The 8,826-nt window shown below is 42.3% G+C and overlaps 1 long non-coding RNA gene across 2 annotated transcripts in view; it reads left to right on the plus strand.

The window, feature by feature from the left end:
* Nucleotides 1-9: 9 nt before the first annotated feature.
* LOC104873167 overlaps nt 10-8,826 on the plus strand; it is a 36,760-nt gene continuing 27,943 nt past the window's right edge. Inside the window, exons 1-4 of one of the 2 annotated variants that reach the window (XR_783389.3) lie at nt 10-623; nt 733-839; nt 1,614-1,642; nt 3,134-3,190. This is a non-coding gene — a long non-coding RNA (uncharacterized LOC104873167). The remainder of the gene's footprint in view (nt 624-732; nt 840-1,613; nt 1,643-3,133; nt 3,191-8,826) is intronic. The other variant, XR_783388.3, reaches the window with a different exon arrangement.

Raw genomic sequence — 8,826 nt, forward strand, 5'->3', positions numbered from 1 at the left:
TCCCTGCAGTCCGCCGTGCGTGGCGCTTGGCGTTGGTCTACCCAGGGCTGCAAGTGCGATTCGGGATCCGCCCCGCCGGGAACCGGTGGAGGTACCGCGGCCCACGAACAGAGGTGGAGCGCTTTCCCCCAGGGTGCAGCTGAATGCCCGCTAGAGCTACGCTGTGTCATTTTACCCCGAGGGTTTCCCAGGCGCCGCCCTACCCTGAGAGACTCGGGGGCCTGGGCCGCTGAGGGACTGACTCGTGTGGCTGCCTGGGGTCTGGACACACCACCCAGTTGGCTTTCCTGGAGGGACTGCTGGCCAGGCACTTTCCTAGGGACTGAGGATGCGATGCAAGCAAACCCAGAGCCCTGCTCTAATGAACTTTCTCATCTTGTGGGGGAGGCAGACAGAAGTGACGTTATCGCGGAGAAACCCGAGTGCCACAGCTGAATAAGCAAAGGGACTTTCCCCAAACGTGGGGTCAGGGAGGGGATGCTGGAGGACCAGAGAATAAGCAGAGGTTATTTTAGTAAAGAGGAGCAGACCGTGGCAACAGTCCCACCTGGTGAGAAAATTACAAGACAGAACAAAATGGGGAAGGAAGCAGCGAAGGGAATGGAGGAGACGAAACTACCGAGGTCAGTAAGGCGATAGGCCAAGGCAGGCAGGGTTCCTGGTGCAGACCGGAAGAAGAATGGAACCAGTGAAGGATTTTTTTTTTTTTTTTTTTTTTTTTTTTTGTACCAGGGGTTGAACTCGGGTCCTTGCGCTGAGCTAAATCCCCGGCGAAGGATTTAAACCACAGCAGTGACCTCTGAGTTTCCAGAATGCACGTGTCCAGAAGAGATGAACAGGTGGCTCTGACGGTGTTTATTTAGAAGGTTTGACTCAGCCATCTGTTGTAGGATCAGATAAAAACAAACCCCACTGAGAAACAGAAACTTTCCTCAGAGTTGTGAATTCCTGGTCTGTGGAAGCATTCGACCCCAGCGACTAAAATTCCCTGAGACTATTGACTGAATGGGCTTCTCCACCATTCCCTATCAAATGTGCGGTTGAGGTCCTGAGGTGGGCCTCAAGGGACTCCAGTGCAGGTCCTGCGTGGTCAGCAGGACTCTGGTGCAAGAACTGACCATGTATGTGTTCCCTACTGCTTCTGCAGCTTCTGTTGGGGTGTCAGGACCCCAGTGTAGAAATACAGGGTTGTCTGAGAGCCAGCCTCGGGCTCAGTGACAGCTCGTTATGTTCACAGGAAGGCGCACTGCTCGCCTCACGCGGCGGGAGTGTGGTAGGGTCTGTGACACCAAAGACGGACACAGCTTCCTTCAGCTGGGGTGCCCAAATGCAGACCCACAACCTGACAGGTGTGCGGTTTATATCTCCATGCCCCTCCATAGCCTCTTGTGCTCACAGGTGGGGTTTAGGGAGGTGATGGGATCATGGGCATGGTAGGCATCAGTGCATTAGCCCAATGGGGAGTTTACAGCCAAATGTGATGGCAAGTGCAGCCTGATTGGAGGAAGTGTCACCGTGGTATAGCCTGGAAGTGTCTGACTCTTTCCTCCTCCCTTAATGTTTCTCTGCTTCCTGCCACGCCCCTCTGCTGTGCCACCCTGCCTTGGAGCCAGCTGACTGTGGACCAAAACCTCTACAAACTGTGAGCCAAATTGAACCTTCCTCCTTATAGTTGTAGGTGTCATGTATTGTATCTTGGCAGTGAGAACTAAGACAGCAGGTTTGTTCAAATGCAGATTCTCCCAGCACTCAGGACACTGAGGCAGGAGGATCACCCCGAGTTCAAAGCCAGCCTGGACTACATAGTGAGTTCAAGGCCACCCTGAGCTACATAGCAAGACTCTGTTTCAAAACGTACACGCCAACAGGCCGATTCCCAGGCCCAGTACTGAATGTTGAGTCAAGGCTTCCAATTCTACCTTCAGTTAACCAAACTTTTAAAAGCATTCAATGTGCCAAGCACAATGGTAAGCACCTGTATTCCCATCTCCTAGGCATACTGAGGTAGGGGGATCACTTGAGTCCAGGAGTTGAGGCTATCCTGGTCACAGTAAGATACCATCCCTTGGGGGGAAAAAGGAGTTGGGGATGTAGCTCAGTGGCAAAGCACTTGGCTACAGTGCATGAGGCCTTGTGTTCAATCACAGGCACCTCAGATAGACAGAGGCAGTTAACATTCTGGTGGGTCCTCTGAGTCAACTTCTTGGTCACTTAGTTGTACCAGCAGAGGTTGGCCCAGAAATAAGAACTCAGGGTTTGTGAACAGCAGCTACAACTACGCAGATAACCTTCCCTGTAGGATTTGAAAAACTAAGGGCCATGCAGCTACCACTTGGACAGTAATGGGACATTTGCATATTAGATATGTACATGGAAACGTGTTCTGGCTCACACTCAGCCGTAAGAACACGAAAGTGCACAAAGAGGTCTTCTCTTTTTCTTTTGTTTTGTTTGTTTGTTTGTGTTGGGGAATGAAACTAGACTCTGTACTGAGCTCTTTCCCCAGTCCTGGGTTTGATCCTCCTGCCTCAACCTCCCAGAATGCTGGAATTATAGGTGTGTGCCACCACACCCAGCTTATTTTTACAATGTGGAATTTTTAACATTATACCAGTGATGGAATGATCACAATATTATATTAATATTATACAAAATGTGATGTAGTTTTAAGATTCTGTATTAAAATTTCACAGAGCTCTGTGGCAAGTTCAATTACAGTTTATTGTTTCTAATTTTTTTATGTTTGTTTTGGTACTGGGAGTTGATCTTAGGACCTTGTGCTTGCGAGGCAGGCGGAACCACTGAGCTAAATCCCTGGCCCTCTAAATTGTCTTTATGATTCAGACCTTTTGAGAGTATACTTATTACTAGAGACAAAAATCAGTTTTCTCACTTCATCTTTTTCCCTTTTTCAACCATTTAAAAGTCCAAAAAGTATGTTTAGCTTAGGAACTGGCAAAACAGGCTATATGCCATTATCCTGTGGATCATAGTTTGCCAAACCTGTGATACCTTTATGGGAAATATTAAAATCAAGTGATATGAGCCCCTCTGAGCTGTTCTTTTGTAAAAGTGTTCTGACTCTTTTACTCTATTGCTATATAAATTTTAACATCAATTTGTCAATTTCTAGGAAAGCGAGCTGCTGCCTTTTCAATTGCAGTTACATCAAATTTATACATCACTGAAGGTAAAATGATTCTTCCCAACCACTGACACGTTCTGATGAAGGGCCAGGGATTTAGCTCAGTGGTTCCATCCCCTGGCTCACAAATGCAAGGTCCTGCGTTCTGTCCCCGGTATCACCTCAAAAAAAACATGGTGTGGTGTATCTCTCCATTTACTCACGCCTTTGTATTGTCCTGCTATCTCTTTAAATCTAGTGAAACATTAGGCTTATGTTCATATTTACTTTAATTTTTCTCCATTCCGTATGTATCCCTTACTTTCTCTCTGGTTTCATTTTCCTAATACCTGAAAAATATAGAGTATATTCAAATTCCCTTTGGTAGAGGTCTTCTGGTGCCAAACTCTCTTCCTCTTTGTCTGCTTGAAGATGTCTTTATTTTACCTTCAGTATTAGTTGTATGGCTGCTGTGTAACAAATGACTCCACAATTAAGGGGCTTCAAGCAATCCCCATGTGCTGTGTACGTGAATCCCAAAGGAGCAAGGCAATGCCACAGTATCTTTGTGTCTTGGCCTGGCGGGTCACTTGCCATAATTCTGATTTACCCTGTTTGTTCCAAAGGAATCTCTGGGTCTAGTATGGGTTTCAGAGGAAGGCAACTAGGTTCTATCTTCTAAACAAAATGTTAGAGTTGTGAATGCTTTTAACCACCACATCTGCCTCTTTGCCTCCTCTTTCCCCAAGATCCTCTTCTAGAATAGCCTCACAGTTCTTTTTATTGGAAACCCTAATCTAATTCTTGAGGAAGGGTCTAGAATGTTTCTGCTGCTTCCTCTCCGCCTTCTGCTTCTGCTTCTCTTTCTTCTCCTTCTTTTTTGCAGTACTGAGGCTTGAACCCAGAGCTTTCATGCTGAGCTATATCCCTGAACCCCTTCATTTTTAGGGACTCCTTAAATCACTGAGTTGCCCAGGCTGGGCTCAAATTTTGGATACTCTTGCCTCAGCCTCCCCCGGTGCTGGGATTACAAGGGTGCAATGTATCATGCCCAGCCAATTTTTAAAAATTTAACCTTTTAATTTATTTGTTGGGGTAGTTGTTTTTGTTTTTCTTTTTTGAGACAAGGTCTCGCTGTGTAGCCTAGGCTGGCCTCAAACTCACAGCAGTCCTGCCTCAGCCCTCTAAATGCTGGGATTACAGCCAGCCAATTCTTTTATTACTGTTTAGTTCCAGTGTCTCTATTGAATTGATTAATACATCTAACAGGTCCCAAATATTTATGTCTATAATATTTCCCATTAATTTTTAATTTTCTCCTAAAATATCTTTTTTTTCCATGTTGAAGTATCTATTGATTGACTGAGTGATTTTGTTTCATTTTGTTCTTTGGTATAAGTATCAAACATAGGGTCGTTCTTTGGTAATAAGTATCAAACATAGGGTTGGTCTACCACTGAGCTACATCCTCAACCCTTTACTTTTTATTTATTTATTTATTTTTTGAGACAGGGTCTCGCTATGTAGTTGAGATTGACCTGGAACTCACTATGTAGTTCAGGCTGGTCTCGAAGTCACAGCAATCCTCCTGCCTCAGCCTCCCGAGTGCTGGGATCATAGGCGTGCGCCACCACACCTGGCTTCAACCCTTTATTTTTTATTTTGAGACAGGGTCTCAGTAAGGTGCCCAGGCTGGCCTTGAACTTGAAATCCTCTTGCCTCAGCCATCTAAATACTGGGATTACAGGTATGCGCCACCACACACACAAGATCAGTGTTCTGTTTTTAACCAAGAGTAAGTGTTTATATGCAGGAGAAATGATAGCCTTTTTAATGAATGGTGCAGGAAAAACAGGCTATTCACGTGTAAAAGATTGAATCTATACCCATATCTCTTACCATTTGCTAAATTAAAATCAAAGTGGATCAGAGATTTAAATATTAAAACAGAAACACTTAAACTGCTGGAAGCTAAAATAGGTAAAACTGTTGAAGATGTAGGCATAGGCAAGGCCTTTCTGAATAGAACCTGAATCATACAAGAAATAACATCAAGAATCCACAAATGGGATCATATCAAATTAGAAAGCTTCTGCACATTAAAGAAAACCACCAACAGAGTGAAGTGACAACCTACAGAGTGGAGAAAAAAATCTCCAGCTTCTTCTTGAACAGAAAATTAACATCTAGAATAAATAAAGAACTTAAAAAAATTAGCCCCCCCAACATAAAAGACCCAGTCAAAAAATGGGCAACTGAAACGAAGAGACAGTTCTCAGATGAAGTACAAATGACTAATAAATGCATGAAAAAATGTTCAACATCTCTGGCCATTAGAGAATGCAAATTAAAACAGCACTGAGATTACATCTCACTCCAGAAAGATTGGCTGTAATTAAGAAGTCAACCAATAAACCAGGCGTGGTGGTGCATGCCTGTAATCCCAACACTCGGGAGGCTGAGGCAGGAGGATCACTGTGAGTTCAAGACCAGCCTAGGCTACGTAGTGAGTTCCAGGTCAGTCTCAACTACGTAGTGAGACCCTGTCTCAAAAAACAAATAAATAAATAAAAGGAAAATAAATCAACCAATAACATGCTGGTGAGGCTAGGAGGGGAAGAAGCCTTCTATGCTGCCGGCAGGAATATAAACTAATACGACCGTTATGAATATCTCCATGGAGATTCCGTAGAAAACATGCCACGGATGTAGCTCAGTGATACCACGCCAGCCTAGCAACAACAAGGCCCTGAGTTTGATCCCTGGTACCAGAAAAAAAAAAAAAAAAAAGGAAAAAAAAAAAAAAAAAAAGGAAAGAAAGAAAGAAAGAAAGGAAAACTAAATCTAGAAATTCCTTTCAAGCCAGTTATTCCCTTTCTAGGTATCTTCCTGACAGTTAAAGATATTGTACTACAGTGATACATAACCATATTTCTCTAGCACAGTTCACAACAGCTAAATCTTAGAATAGCCTATGTCTATCATCAGATGAATGGATAAAGAAAACGTGGTATTCATACATTATGGAGTACTACTCTGTCGTAAAGAAGGATAAACTTGAGTTATCTGTGGGAAAATTGGTGTGCCTTGATACCATAATGTTAAGTGAAATAAATCAGCACCCGTGCTTAAATATCACATGGTTTTTCTTATATGAGAAACCCAAAATATTTTGAAAAAACAATAAAAAGAGATACATAATAGGAAATAGGGTGATAGGTCATCTGCAAATGGGCAGGGGAAGCAAGAGTTTGAGGGAAGAGAGAAGGGAGGAAAAGGGGATTAAAAAAAGAATTGCGATGTGTCATGTACATGTACCGACTCCCCATGGGGAACATGATCGTTAGAAACTGCAAATGGGTACTAATGAAAAGGTTTTTTTAAGTGTTCAGCAGTTATGTGTGTGGCCCAGGTGTAGAACACTTTGTTTGCCTAGATGTGTGATGCCCTGGGTTCCATCCTGGCACTGCCAAAAAAAGTGTTTAATTTTATCAAATTCCATTTTGCTATTTATAAAGATATGGTTTTCAATTTGTAACTATCCACGTGACGAGCTATTAGTGGGTTTTAAAACATTGAGCTTTATTTCTATTTCGAGATCAAATTCCATTTAAATGCAATATATTATTCTTTCTGGATACGTTTGGATTTTGTTTATTTTTCTTTTCTTTTTTAATTGTGATACCCCAAAAAGTGAAACTGAGACCTCACACATGCTTGGCAAATGCTCTATTACAGAGCTACAGTCCTTTTTCAGAATATTTTTTGGGGGTTTTTTGAAACAGGGTCTCACTGTGTAGTTCAGACTGCCCTGGAATTCACTGTGTAGCCCAGGCTGGTCTCAAACTCATAGCAATCCTCCTGCCTCAGCCTCCCGAGCTGGGATTACAGGAATGCACCACCACGCCCAGCTCAGAATTTCATTTTGAGACAGAGTCTTGCTAAGCTACCCAGATGGGCCTCAAACTTGGCATTCTCCGACTTCAACCTCACAGTGGAGTACTACCCACAATGGAGTACTACTCTGTCATAAAGAAGGATAAGCTTGAGTTATCTGTAAGAGAATGGGTGTACCTTGAGACCATAATGTTAAGTGAAATATGAATTAAAAAACACATCCTTAAATATCACATGGTTTCTCTTATAAGAGAAACCCAAAATATTTTGAAAATGTTCCAGTAAATGGGATTACAGTATTCCTCTATACCAGTTTTGTTTTCTAAAGTTTAAGATTTTTGCATTCACATCTACAGATTAAATTGGCCTGGACTTTTCTGTTTGTTTTCTTTATTCTTGTAATGTTTATTTTATGTTGGTACTGATGGGTTCAAAATATGCTACCCAAAATATGGCCCCTTGGGGGTTAGAGGTGTAAGCTCAGTAGTAGGCAGGCAGCCTCGCATGCATGAGGCCCTGGGTTCCATCTCAGGTTTTGCAGATTAAAAAAATAAATAATAAGAATAAATAGGCCCGGAATTTAGCTCAGTGGTTCTGCCGTCTGCCTTGCAATTGTAAGGTCCTGAGTTTGATCCCCAGTACCCCCCCAAAAATGCATAAATAAATAAATAAATAAATAAAGAGGCATTTTGTATTTGAGAAAGCAGAATCAGGAAGGTCATTCTTATCCCCCCTTCTGCCCTTATCTGGAACAAATCATATGACCCTCATTTGAGAAATACGCACTATGTAGAGAGAGAAGGAATGTTCTTACGTCTGAAAACACCAGGACACAGAGAAGAGTTTGAACACACAGGCTCGACAAGTCTCCCCAAGTTTTACTACCATTAAATCACACTTGTGCCCTCCTAGCATATTTTTCCACAACCCTCCCCTCTTCATCAAATCAAATCATAAAAATAGACAAGTTTTGGGCTGGGGATGTACCCTGGTAATAGAGTGCTTGCCTAGGATTTCTCTTTTGGTTTTTGTTGTTGTTTTTTTTTTTTTTGTATCAGGGATCGAACCCGCGACCTTATGCTTGCAAGGCAGGTGGTGGAAGCCCTGAGGTAAATCCTGGCCCCGCTTACCTAGCATTTTTGTGAGGCTCTGGCTTTGGTCTCCAGCCCTGCAGAAGAAAAAAATGTGTGCTTCTTAGGATCTTCACTTCTGAAATGCCTGTGTGATGGGAAATTTCTATTAAATAACTTGGTGTGCTTTTCTCTTGTTAATCTACCTGGTGCTATAGGAACCTCAGCCACAAACCTTAGAAAGGGTAAAGAGAAGAAATCTTTCCTCCCCTACAGTTTCAGTGAATTTATATGAGATATTTGATTTGTGACAAGAATCTGTCTTCTTTTTCTAGCCTGGAGCATTTTTTAAAAAGTTGAATTTATCTCTCTTTAAAAGGTAGAATTGTGTAAGTCCCCTGTGGAACAGTAGGTTCAGTTATTTCTTGTTTGGGGGAGAGGGTAAGTATTTTAGAGATTTTATTATCTTTTTATTCAGATTGGTTTGGTTTTCTAGTTTTTTGAGAAAATTTTATTTTTCATATTTTTTCAAATATATTGGGAAAAGATTGTGCAGATTGTATATAAATAAATATATGTGTGTGTGTGTGTGTGTGTGTATTTTTTTTTTTTCCATACCTAGGATCGAACTTGGGCCCTTGCACTTGCAAGGCAGATGGCAGAAACACTGAGCTAAATCCCTGTTCCTTTTTTTTTTTTTTTTTTTTTTTTTATTAAGTCGGGGTTGTCTGTGGT

The sequence above is a fragment of the Fukomys damarensis genome, unplaced genomic scaffold (genome assembly GCF_012274545.1).
Source record: "Fukomys damarensis isolate Sample0158 unplaced genomic scaffold, DMR_v1.0_HiC HiC_scaffold_9, whole genome shotgun sequence".
Classification (NCBI taxonomy): Eukaryota; Metazoa; Chordata; class Mammalia; order Rodentia; family Bathyergidae; genus Fukomys; species Fukomys damarensis.